Genomic DNA, 13,626 nt, shown 5'->3' on the forward strand with positions numbered 1-13,626 from the left:
TGTGGGACTGAGCCCTTAACCCATGGGCTCTGTCGCTGTCTCCAGGTAGACAGTGTCAGAATTGAGTTAAGTTGTAGGACACCCAGCTGGTATCAGATAATTGCTTGTTTGTGTGGGGAGCCCCCCCACCCCACTGCAGTTGGGTAATCAGAATTACTCCGTAGTGTGGCTGGACCATGGTTTGTCTATCCACTCACCCAGATGGGCATCTGGGTTGTTTCCAGGCTCTATTACGAAGCTGCTGTGGACTATCGTGTACAAGTTCCTGTGGGAACATGAGTTTCATTTCTCTGGGATAAATGCTCAAATACACAATTTCTGAGTTGTGTGGAAGTACATATTTAGTTTTATAGGAAATGGCCTAATTTTTTCGGAGTGGCTGTACTATTTTTACATTCTCATAATATTTTATTTTTAAAATACAATGTTATTAAATTAATTGGAGGGAGGGAGGGAGGGAGGGGGTGGTGGGGGTGGTTATAAAAGGGCAGCAGGAGGGACCCTGGGCGACATGGAAATGTTTGGTATCTTGACTGTGGTGGTGGACACGTTAATGCGAACATGTGACAAAACTACGTAGAACGAAATACGCACACACGCCAACTGGGGGATGTGAACACGATGGGTGCACTGTGTCAGCATCCACGTCCTGACTGCGGGATTATCATCTGTGTTTGCAAGATGATACGCCTGGAGAAACTGGGTGAGAGTAACTGCATGGGAACCTACAGTTATCTACAAATAAAAACATATTTAAAAGTAAATTAAATAAAATATATGGTGTTAATTAAAAAATTAGTCCCTGAAAAATGTGAGAAGCTATGAAGGCTTAGGCAAATGTTGCTGTCACCTGCTTTTCTGATTTGGTGGCCGAGTGTCAGGTACCACGGTTCCCACTGCTGGTAATTCAGTCCCTTCTGAAGGCTGTCCTTTCCTCCACACGCCTGCGAGAAGAGGCCTTGTCAACCTAGACCCCTACTTCACTCTTCTCCAGCCCCACGCTGGGGAATAGAAAGATGAGTTCGGTAGAATCAGGGGCAGTGCGTCTGGGCAGCTGGGTCCTCAGAAGAGCTGCCCGCTGCAAAGAAGGGAGCTGTCGCGAGGAGCGGTGTGTCCGGGAGAAAGGAGACCCGCGTTGGCATCTCCCAAGTTAGGCCTCCAAGGTGGGATCCTTGATGCATCAGTGCTTAAAAGTCCAGCGTGCAAATTCCCTCCAGACGCGAGCAGAGGCGCTGCTTCACGGTGTCTGTGGCGCTAACCGTTGGGCAGCCGCTGCCTGCACCGGCAGAGATCACCGATAGCTGATGATGCTGAAACTTAAGAGGAGAAAATAAACTTTTATGGAGTCCTGGGGCTGGGCCAGGAGATCAGGGCTGACGTGGCTGGGGGCCGCATTCTGCGGTTCGTTCCCTGACGTCTTGGAAACGGGGCTCTGTTAAAGTACCCCAAGTGCGTATTAAGCGCCACCTGTGCTCTGTGGTTCCTGAGGTGGCAGGTTTCCTCCAGGGACGTGTTGACCTTTACAAGGGACTATCTTATGACCAAAAGCTTTGCAGCATTAAAATGTGATCTGTCTCATTAGGTTGTCATACAAAGCCTATAAATAACTCCAGAAATGAGATCCTGTGACAGCCTTTCACTGCTATGACTTAAAACAAATATTGGTTATTTATAGCTGGGTCATCAACGTGGCCATTGCTTTCTGAAGCCTCTTATTTCCCTCAGTCTCACCTGGGAAACAGGGCCTTTAAAACAACCCAGGTGGTGCAGAGAAGCCATGCAGGCCACCTCTCCTTGGAACCGAAAAGCTGACCAAGCCTTCTCTGCCATGACGTTCGTATCTATACATGATGGTTTCTCTCTCAGTAAGTTTGCCCTTGCAAGAACTGTGAAGGGTCTGAGATTTCCCCCTCCTTGCAAGCCAACAAGTTAGCCTGCAACCATTCCCTCTTCTTGGCAGAAGACACGAGACTGCTGGGTCAGAGAGAAAGGACATTTTGTTACTTTCAGTGGTCACAGCTGCCAGAGGACCAGCATTCTTATGCTGGTTCCCTGAGCCCCAATTCCCACAGGAATTCCCAGTTCCTCCAATTCCGAGGGTCAGGGGATGTCTGCACACGCAGTGGACAGAAGAGGAAGCCCAGGCTTAGGGAACCTGAGTTTTTTGTCTGCAGAGAGGCATTATCTTTATTACACTGAACAGTAAGCACGCCTGCCGTTTGTTCCAGGGGAAGACCTTCTTTCTCTCTTCCACAAGTCTTTACAAAAACAGTCTGGAACAAGTAGCAATAAGCACCATGTTCTTGATTCGCGCAGATTTGCCCAAGACCCATGAGGAATTGTCTCCCAAAGGGCCAGAGATGAAAATCTTATTTAGTTAAATTTTTTTTCTGAATTAACTCCTCCTGCCAATTCCGCAAGTGATGGCCTGTTCTTACCTTGACTGCTGACTGCAAGGCCTTGTGTGGCAGCCATGGAGAGGTGCCGCTTGGCTCTCCCTTCAAGAAAACCTGCGCCGTTCAGCTGCAAGGAGGACAGTCAGCTGACAGCCCCTGGCTGCAGTGCCTCCAGGATCCACTGCAATGTTTAAGCTGAAGCCGTGTTCTCCTCAGGCAGCCCCAAACCAATGCCTGAAGGCAACAGGGCAACAGAGTCTGGTCGTTTCCGCCCAGTACCGAACTTCTCTACATCTGTCTTTGGGCGGAGCTTCCTATAGGACTGGCTGAGACTTCTCCAAGTTGTCCCGCTGTCTGGGGCTCACCTTACCCAGTCTTCTTTCTTTCTCCTCTCCTTTCAGAGGCGTCAGGGCTGCATCCTGGTGAGGGCTTCCTTTCTCTGCACACTCCTTCCTTGTCCCTTTATCTCACAGGTATTACTCCAGATAAATCTTTAAATCCTTCACACTTTTAACCCTGTCTTGAAGGACCCAACTGACACACTTGATTGGACCAGCTGCTGAATTGCTCCTGGAAGAATTATCGGACAAATGTGAGGCTGAGCCGGGCTTCCTCCAAGACCGCCTGAGGTTTAAGAAATCTGAGGTTCTGGGATAAGGCCCTGAAGTGGTTCCCATCCCAGGGAGATTTCAATATTTACCTCCCATTTCCCAGAAACCTGTCCACAGCCCATTGACGTTCTGGAAGCCGGGGACCGACGTTGATCAAGCCCATGCCTTTGGGGGGACTTGCTAAGAGTTTCCATTCGCTCTTGCTTATGTTGGAGGCTTGGCTCGGAAGTCACCTCCCTGACCAGTGCTCCATGGCCTTCCTCTTCTGCCACTCTTTAGTGTTTATTTGTTTATAAGTATCTATATCTTCCATTCGATGGTAGATAGGACTTTATGACTATAGGATCCATGTTTGTTCCCAGTGGCCACAGCAAGGCCAGGCACAAAGTAAGCGTTAACTAAAAATTTCCCGCACGAATAACAAATGACAGATGCTCCAAATTAGTCATTTGCTACATCCTGAGCCTAGTAATGATTCCAACTCAACTCCCTGCTCCTAACCCTCCTCCATTCCCTCTGCTCGCTCTTCTCAAATACACTCAGGAAGTCGTCCTATAAAACATTGTCATTACTTTGCACTCACAGTGAATATATCAACTGTCACTCCTGCCAGGGGAAGAGAACAGTAGTAACTTCCCAGCTGGTGACATTCAAGAGCCGTAGCCATCACACAGCAGCATTTTGAGGCTCCAAAAAAGGTTTATCAGCATCTATGTGGGAGTCGTTCCAGCTCGAACTGTGGGCTTCCTCTGTGGTCACCTCTGGGAAAACCACAAAGATGAGACAGTCCCTCTGCAGCCTGAGGAACATCCTCAGAAGGGCAAACGGTTGGAATTGTTGGAACTTAATTTGTTGTTGAGACACAGAGGCTCTTTGATCAGCCTAATGGCCGTTGCTAAGACCACGATGCTGCAGCCTGCCTCCACTCCCCGTCGCTCCTGGAACGGGCTCTAAGAATTTCAGAACGTCCCTAGGTTTCTGTGAGCCGACACCCGTCTTAAGCACACAGTGTTCCTGGACAGTGAAGTCTGGTATATTTTTCAAATCTCTGGGGATGGCAAGTCCAAGTGGTCCGTGCTGTTACCCGGCACAGCTAGTCATGCGTACCTCTAAACCCGATTTTCCTGTAGCAGCAGTGAGAATATTTTCTGACATCCACCTCCGTGTTTGAATAGTCATCTCGCCTCTACTTCTCTCTCAACTTTGACCAACCAGCCTGTAGCCTGAGATGAGGGTGACTGTCAGGGAACATAAAGGAAAACAAAAGAATAAGTTGGCACGTTGCCCCGTAACAAGATTTCGCAAGTAACGGGTACACTTGCTCAACAAAGAGCCTCCCCACAGCCCGTCAGTACTTTCCCACGTGCTACTCCTGTGGTTTTGGAAAATTGTCCTTACTTATCTGTTCCGGATTTATGAAATAACATCCTTCCGCTCACCCTCAGTGTTCCCTCTTACGTATTCCCTGACGGCCACCTTTAGGTTTTGGATCATGAATTTTGTGTTATTTCGCTACCCTGATCACTACTAACATCATGGTGTTTGTGCTTTATTTTTTCCTCTGCATTTACATCAACGGTTTGAAACAAAAATGTGATCCTGCTGTATGAATAGTTTAACATTCTGCTTTGCTCGCTTAATATTTTATGGTGAGAATGTTCCCAGTGTTTCTAGAGATCTTCAACATATCAGTTTTATTTATTGTAAAGTATTTATTATAGTGTTAAACTACTGGCCGTAATTTATTTGGCCATCTCCTATTTTTTAACAGTTAACCTGTTGTTAAAATTATCCTATTACGAGTAAGGCTACCATGAATCTCATTTGATAGGATCTTTGTGTATTTGTCAGGATCATTTAGACTTGAGCTGAATGCAAACAACCCCCAAAATCTCAGTGGCTGAACAGAGCAAAGGTTTGTTTCTTGTGCACTTACAAGTCCAACAAAAGGTGGCCGTGAGCTCTGTTCCACGAAGTCGCTCATTGCAAGCAGCCCTCCAGAGTTTGGGAGAGCCCAGAGCGAACGGGAAGCTCACACCCCTCTTCTGTGCTCGCCGGGATGTGAAACTCATCATTTCCCCCCCCCCGGCCCGTCGGGCTGAGCCAGTCCCAGGGCCCAGCCTGCCTGCCCATGGCGTGGTTTGAAACCTTCTGCATGCCCAGGGGAGAAGAGAGCAGGATGTGGGCGGGCGATGATAATACCCCCGCATGAAGGGGTGACTTTTACTTAGGATACAGGACAAGAAAGGGGGTTACTGGGTTTTGCCGACTTTTTTTTCCCTAAGAAGCTTATCACCTTTTTACCATCCCACCAGCTTGTTTTCTGCCCCTGAATGCCTCAAATGTTACCCCTTTATACTCTTTGCTGATCTAAGAGCTGAGAAATGCCATCTCAGTGTTGGTTTAGTTTGTATTTCTCTCATTCCTCTTGGGATGACAGTTTTTTTCATATGTTTATTACTCATTTTTATTTTTACAAGAGGCCAATAGACTTACGAAAACAGCAACCTGAGTACCCATGGCCACTTTACATTTAGAGTTTAGAATGTTTTAGAATACCCATCACAACGGCCCCCACCACTCGGCCATCGTTTCTCTCCCTGTGGTAATTTGAATCTTTGATTTAGTGCGCAGGTCCACCCCTGGGACCTCCCTGCATCTTAGGACCCATGGTGAGGCTCAGTTCCCTTGTCTTAGCAAGACAAAAAGCAAACCTCCAACACAAAACCTGCTCCCGGTTGCTCGGCTCCTGTGGGACGGCTGGGTAAGTCTGGGGATGTCCAGAGGCCTCCGGCAGGCAGTCGAGCTTGGGGGTGAGGACAGGCGGCTGAGAGGAGGGGTTTTGTTAATACCCTTAAAAGCTCAATAAAGGTTTAATTTTAGCAGACAGTCTCAAAGAAACGTGTGCAGAACTCAGCATCCTCTCACACTTGTGGGGAGATCCTGCTTCAAAGAGGCTGTCAGGGGCAGGAAACTTTTCCTTCCAAGGTTGCAGCATGCCAGGGCCCCTTACATCTGCCTCCCCGGCGGGCTGGCCTTGTTGCTGTGTCTCGGCCCTTCCGAAGCACAGGTGTGAAAGGGCCCCAGACCTAGCCGCCTCCAAGACTGTTGGAGAAGGGGCCATCAAGTTATCAAAGGAAGGCCTCAGAGGCCTTGTTTCCTACAAATTAGCAGACTGGGATGTCTGCTAATAACTTCCCTGTAGTAATAACTTCCCTGTAGTAAAAACTTCCCTGACTCAGCTGACACACCTGAGAACTTCAGAAACTAGAACTCTCAGATGGAGGTTAATTAGGACTGAACAACCCAACGCATGAGAGAAACCGAAGATTGGACACTGCTTGATCTGAAGGCCGCCTAAGAGAACACACATCGGGTGTGGGTAGCAACTAAGCGTGTCCTAATAACAGGCAAGTATTTATTACCCAAAGAGCTGGGAGTTCTACAGACATGATTATCTGACTATAATCAAGTTAAGTCAAAAAAAATCACTTAGTATATACATATACATCGATATTCATATATCTGTAAGTATTTAGAATGGAACAATAAAACACTATGCACTAAAACTTTTGGGATGTGGCTAAACCATTCGGGGGGAATGTATAGTGTTAAATATTTATATTAGAGGGGAAAAAATGCTCAAACTCAAATGAGCAAGGCAGCAAACTCTGGAAGAGAGAAAATACAAAACCAAGTGAAGCCAAAGAGTATAGAAGGAAGGAGGTAATGAAATTAAGAGCTGAAATTTATGAAATAGAAAACAAATATAAAATAGAACCCATCAGTCTGGTAGCTGGTTCCATGAAACAACAAATACAGGGGACCAACTTATTCAAAAGAGATTGAAAGGAAAGAGTGGGAAGACACAAATGAGCAACACCAGGAAGGAAAAAGGCCCACAGTTCTGGACAGAGCAGAAATGAAAGATAAGAGCGTCTGAGATGGACGGTTGCCTCTAAACCTGGAACTCAGCAAAGCTCAAAACAAAAAGAATCTGAACAGACCTGTGACTGTTAAAGAAATGTGATCAGCACTTTACAAGTCTCCTCTGCTTGGTGCTGCACACGAGATGCCAGGACCAGACAGTTTTATAAGAGAATTCTGCCAAACAGTCAAGGAACAGTTATCTCAATTCGATACAGAATGTTCCAGAGCATAGAGAGGAGGCACTGCTCTCTGACGCATGTTCTGAGGGCAGTTTATTTTTTGTACCAAAGCAGACAGGGGCAGCATGAGAAAGGAAAAAATTCATCTTCCTTACAAACACAGATATGAAAATCCTCACAGATCTTAGCAAGCAGAGCTCAGCAATACGTAAAAATAAATAGATGATGACAAATCTGGATTATTTAAGGAATGCAAGATACATTTGAAAATCTATTCGTGTAACTCATCACACTAACAGCTTAAAATTCTGCATCATTCACAATACAAACTCATAGGAATTTGCGACTAGAAATATGGACTCTTAACTGGATAGCAAGCATCTACAGAAAACCTGTAGCAACAGCATCCTATGGGGAGCCACTAGGATAAGTCTCTCTGAAGTTAGGAAAAGCAGAGAACATCTGCTTTCATTCTTCCTACCCAATGTTTCACTGGAGCTACTCACCATCATAAGATACTACAAGGAAATAAGAAGGACGAGAATTTCTGAAGGAAAAGCAAAGCTGAGATTACCTATAGATGCTAAGACTGTTTACACTGAAAAATCCAAGGGAATCTTCACACAAGTGATTAGCATCAAGGAGGGTGCTTGGCTATATTTCCGGACACAAGATCATTATACAAAAAATCAATGTGTTATCCAGAGCAACGGACTATATAAAATATGATTGAAGAAATATGCCATTTATAGTGGCACAAAGTATACGGTAAGTATGAACTAATCTAACTAAAGTTGTGAAAGATCTTTAGGAAGGAAGTTTCAAAGCGTAGTTGAAGCGCGTCAAAGAAGGCTTGGATAGATGCAGCAACGTTAAGCTGATCGTGGATGGGAAGGCTCAGCAGTACGAAGATGTCCGCTTCCCCAGGTTAATCCAAGAATTCAGTGAAATGTCAAATAATAACCAAGAAATATTTTGGGGAAAATTTAAGACGCTGATCAAAAACTCACATGGAAGAAGAAACAGAAAGAATAAACAAAATTACTCACGTGGGAGGATTTGCTTACTGGGTATTTGGACTTTTTATAAAGCAATAATCATAAAGAAATAGGTCAGAGGAACAAAATAGAGAACTTAGAATCAAGCCAGTGCGTATGTGGAACATTGATACGTGACAGAGGTGGCCCTGTGGATTAGTGAGAACATAACAAACACTTCAATCAGTATCACTGGGAGAAGTATTGGAAAAGATAAGAGTAAATCTCCATCTCACACCATAGGCAAACATCACTCTGGGTTGATTAAAGACCTAAATGCAAAAAGCAAAATTTGAAAAACATTGAAGCATATATAGGGAAAGATGGTTATGATCTTAAAATTGGCGAGGGTTTCTGAATGCAAAGGACAAAAGCATAAAACAAAAACTTGATCCCTTTGGCTATATTAAAGTTAAAAACAAGCATAGAATTGTTTTTTTTATTAAAAAGTGACAAGATAAACTGCAGTCTAGGAGATATTCGCGAACATAAGACTGACCAAGGATCAGCATCTAGAGTATGTAAAGAACTCTTTGAGTTTTAAGAAAAAGGAGACAACCCAATGTAATAATGGGCAAAAGATATTAACAGGCAATTCACATAAGACATATCTCAAAAGACCAAAAGACATGAAAATATGCTCGGTCTTGCTAGCAATCAGGAAGGTGAAAGTTAGAATAATGAGCAAACTGCAAAAAAGTAAAAGTTGGCAGTGCTGGTCGGGGTGGAGGGACTGGGCACTCTGACCTTGGCGGCAGGAGTGTAAATGAGCCGACCTTGGTGAAGGGTGATTCAGCAGCATCTGGACCTGCACCCCTCACGCCCTGGCAGTTCGATGTCCAGTGATTTCCTAGAGAAAATTGTACAGACGCCCAGGCTCATGCAGCAGAATGTTCGCAGCAGCGTGGATTGCAATAGTCGAAAACACATCAACAGTTTTAATATACATATTCAGGAGAATGGATCAACAGATGGTGGTAAAGTCCATGTAAGGTGGACTGCATGATTTTCTATTCAGTAAAATGAATGCATGAATATGGATAAAACATAATGTTGACTAAAACAAGGAATTGATGGAGGGATATTTACAGCATGATAACATTTATAAAAAAATTTTTTAAATTCTTCTCCCCAAAGCCACCCCGTACATAGTTGTATATTCTAGTTGTGAGTGCCTCTGGTTGTGCAATAAATAATTTCATAAGGCAAAAAATACTATATAATTTTCATGGATACTAAAGAGTACAAATATAAAAATGTGGGACGTGAGTTCCGTAATTAGGAAGGCGGTTCCTCTGGGAGAGGGGGAAGTGGGGATATGATTGGGGAAAGGTACTCAGTGGTCATCAACCTAACGTAAAATTTTATTTCTTATGTAATAAAAGATCTGTCTGAAGCAGACATGACAGAGTATTGAGGACTTACAAAGTTAGGTAGATGATCCATGGGTTTAGTTATATTCTTTTCTAACTTTTTCTGTATGCTTGAAATATTTCAAAGTCATAATTTGCAAAAAGAATATCTTTTTTGATCATTTTCAAATATGGTATAAGATAAAATCAGCAATAAAAAGAAAAATCTGGGGCTGGCCTGGTGGTGTAGTGGTTAAGTTTGTGCACTCGGCTTCAGTGGCCCAGGGTTCACAGGTTCAGATCCTGGGTGCAGACCTACACAGTGCTCATCAAGCCATGCTGATGTTAGCTCAGGGCCAATCTTCCTTACCAAAAAAAAAAAAAAAGAAGAAAAAAAGAAAAATCTTTCTAACCCCCATTAACATTTTAAAGCAAACATAAGACCATAAACACTTTTTTCAAACTTTAATCTCCCACAAGTTAACTACTCCCTTTGCTATTTTTCTTTGTTTCAGTAGTTAGACTTTTTAAGAATATACAGGGACTTTATTGAGACATAATTAACACACCACAGAACTCACCCTTTTAATGTGTATAATTCAGCAGTTTTCAGTTGAGTGTACAAAGTTGTGCATCACTATCTAATTCTAGAACGCTTTTATCACCCCATAAAGAAACCCCGTACCCCAGTCACTTCCCATTCCTCCCTTCCCCCACCCCCAGTCCTTGCAACCAGTAATCTACTTTCCAAGAATTTGCCTATTTGGGACATTAAATATCCAGAATAATGTGATATGTGGTCTTTGGTTTCTGACTTATTTCACTTAGCATAATGTTCTCACGGCTCATCCGTGTGTAGCGTGTGTCAGTACTTCATTCCTTTTTATTGCCAAATGATAACCTATTTTGTGGATATACCACATTTCCTTTATGCGTTTATCAGTTGATGGACATTGAGTTATTTCCACTTTTTGGCTTTTTTGAATAATGCTGGTATAAATAGTCACTTACACATTTTTTGTGTGGACATATATTTTCAATTCTCTTGAATAGATACCTAAGAGTGGAATTGCTTGATCATATGGCAACTCTATCCTTAAATTTTTGAGAAACTGCCAAACTGTGCCATTTTACATTCCCACCAGCAATGTATGAGGGTTCCAATTTCCCCATGTCTTCACCAACACTTGTTATTGTCTGTCTTTTTAATTTTAGCCATGCTAGCATATGTGAAGTGGTATTTCATTGTGGTTTTGATTAGCATTTCCCTAGTGATTAGTGATATTAAGCATCTTCTCATGTGCTTATCGGTGGTTTGTACATCTTCTTTGGAGAAGTATCTATTCAAATCCTTTGCCATCTTTTAAATTGGGTTATTTGTCTGTTTAGTGTTGAGTCATATCCTGTATACAAGTCCCTTATCAGATAAATGATTTCCAAGTATTTTCTCCCATTCTGTGGGTTGTCTTTTAACTTTCTCAATGCTTTTCTTTAAAGCACAAACATTTTTAATTTTAATAAAGTTCAATTTATTGATTTTTTCTTTTGTTTCTTGTGCTTTTGGTGTTATATCTAAGAATTCATCGCCTAATCCAAGATTACAAAGATTTACTTCTATGTTTTCTCCTAAGAGTTTAATAGTCTTCACATTTACGTTTAGGTCTATGATCAATTTTGAGTTAATTTTTGTAGGTGGTGTGAGGTAGGGGTCCAACTTCATTTGTTTGCATGTTGATATCTAGTTGTTCCAGCACCATTCAATGAAAAGACTATTCTTTCCCCTTTGAATGGCCTTGACATTCCTGTTGAAAATAAATTCGCCGTATATATAAGCACTCATTTCTAGGCTGTTAATTCTATTCTGTTCCTCTACATGTTTATCTTTATGCCAGAACCACGCTGTTTGACTACGGTAGCTTTGTGTTAAATTTTGAAGTCAGAAATTGTGTGTTCTCCAGCTATTCTCCGTCTTTCAAGATAGTTTTGGCTATCCAGAGTCCCTTGCATTTCCTTATCAATTTTAGGACTAGCCTGTCACTTTATGAAAAAAACCGGCTGGAATTTTGACAGGGATTGCATTGAATCCATAGGCCAATTTGGAAAGCATTGCCATCATAGCAATATTAAGCTTTCCAATCCACAAACATGGGACGTTTTACCACTTATTTAGATCTCCTTTAATTTCTTTCAATAATGTTTTTAGTTCAAAGTGTACAAGTCTTTCACTTATTTTGTTAAATTTACTCCTAAGTGTTTTATTCTTTCCGATAATATTTTAAATGACATTGTTTTCTCAATTTCACTTTGTGATTGTTCATTGCTATTGTATACCACAAATTTTCTGAACTTGTTTATTAGCTCTAAGGGACTATTTCATGGATCACTTAGGATTATCTATAAAGAAGATCATGTCATCTGTGTATACACATAGCTTTACTTCTTTTCCTTTTATTCCTTTTTCTTGTCCAATGTTGCAAAAGAATATATTTGTCTTTTTTGTGTGTATGTAAGGAAGATTGGCCCAGTGCTAACATCTGTGCCCATCTTCTTCTTTGTTGTGGGATGCTGCCACAGCATGGCTTGACAAGTCATGCTAGGTCTGCTCCCAGGATGCGAACCTGCAAAACCCAGGCTGCCAAAGCAGAGTGCGCAGACTTAAGCGCTACGCCACTGGGCCAGCCCCATCTTTGTCTTTTTTAAAGAAGCATATTCCAGGGTGAACTAAGGGTAGCCTGATGCCTCATTGATTCAGAATTGAAAGGAGTCTTAGCAATCATTCATTCACTCATTTCTCCATTTGTCAAATACGTGCTCCGTGCTCACTGTGGGCAGATGCTGGAGATACAGTGGGAGGAGGGGCCCACCTTCATCATTGACATTCCAGGTGGCAGAGGCAGTACAAGAAGTCAACAGGTAAATAAGCAAGATGATTTTAGACTTAGGTAAGAGTCTATGAAGAAACAATCATGGCGTATGATAGAGAGCATCTCGGGGGGAGGGGTTGTGTATCTGAGGGGTCAGATACCATTCAGAGAAAGTCCTGCAGCTCTAGGAATCCACTCTGCAATCCCCCAAGTGCTCCTCAGGACTGGACCTTAACGCTTCCTGGGGGAGGGAGCCATCCCCTCCGTGAAGATCCAGTCTGTTTAAGTCTACTCCAGTCTGGAGAAGCTTCCTTCTTCACACTGGACCTGCGTCCCTCTCGTGATCCAGTCCCACTGCTGGTCTTAGATCTTTCACTGGAGCTTATTTCTCTGCGTCATTGAGCACAGCCAGTCTCTCCCCCCCCACTCACCCACCATCCTGCGGGTCACCCAGGAGAGGGCTATCCTGAGAAACAGCAAGCTGACACTGACACCCTCAGCATCCTGAAATCGGTATCGTTACTATTGCCCCAACCAGCGGACAGAAGCCTGCAGCTTGGAGAGGTACAGACAAAGCCAGGAAGGGGGGTTGCCGCGTCACTGGGACTTGCATGAGCCTGAAGCCAAGTGCCTGCTGTGCCCGGTGCCCCCAGCGTGCTGGAAGGAGGGCGAGAGGAGGAGCAGCCGTGTACCACTAACAAGAACTGTTGAGCCCAGGAGAAAGCGTTGGCATTTCCGTTAGAGTCTCCTTGGGGTCACCTTTGACACAGTGACGGGCTGCAATTCCCATCAGGGCAACTCACGTCCTTACTTTTACTATTGAAATGGAAGAGAAAACACGCAACCAATTTTGTGCCGTGGGGCAGACCTCGGGCACCGAGAGAAAGCTGCCATCGCCTGTCTTCCGATGACTTGGGTGCAGAAACGCGCTCGATTTTTGAGAACGTGGGTCTGAATTGTGACAACCTGCTGATGTTCTTCACCAACATGTCTACTCATCCCGCTCAATCAGATAGTTAAAAACTACTGAGAAAGCACGAGGGGTTTTTGTGAAGTTTTGAAAGAGACTTGAAACTGAAATTTAAGTATGGCAGTAGGTTAAAAAAAAAAAATAAAGAAAAGCAAACTAGCATATCATTTCCTTCCTTTGATGAGTTAGCTGTGAACTTTAAAACTGGAGGAAACCAATTTGGTTTCTTTCTTCGGAATCCTCTCTGCCCTACGTAATCCTCACGGTGTGGAAAGTGAAAGTTCCTC

At 43.5% G+C, this 13,626-nt stretch overlaps 1 long non-coding RNA gene across 2 annotated transcripts; it reads right to left on the minus strand.

The window, feature by feature from the left end:
- Positions 1 to 460: 460 nt before the first annotated feature.
- LOC124241247 (uncharacterized) lies at positions 461 to 4,243 on the minus strand. Of its 2 annotated transcripts, none has more exons than XR_006889152.1 (3): positions 3,591 to 4,243; positions 2,439 to 2,966; positions 461 to 1,316 (listed from the first exon to the last, which is right to left on the minus strand). It is a non-coding gene; the product is annotated as an uncharacterized LOC124241247 (long non-coding RNA). The 2 variants fall into 2 exon arrangements; XR_006889151.1 differs by having other exon boundaries at positions 3,097 to 4,243.
- Positions 4,244 to 13,626: the final 9,383 nt, after the last annotated feature.

Source organism: Equus quagga, chromosome 6 (genome assembly GCF_021613505.1).
Source record: "Equus quagga isolate Etosha38 chromosome 6, UCLA_HA_Equagga_1.0, whole genome shotgun sequence".
Classification (NCBI taxonomy): domain Eukaryota; kingdom Metazoa; phylum Chordata; class Mammalia; order Perissodactyla; family Equidae; genus Equus; species Equus quagga.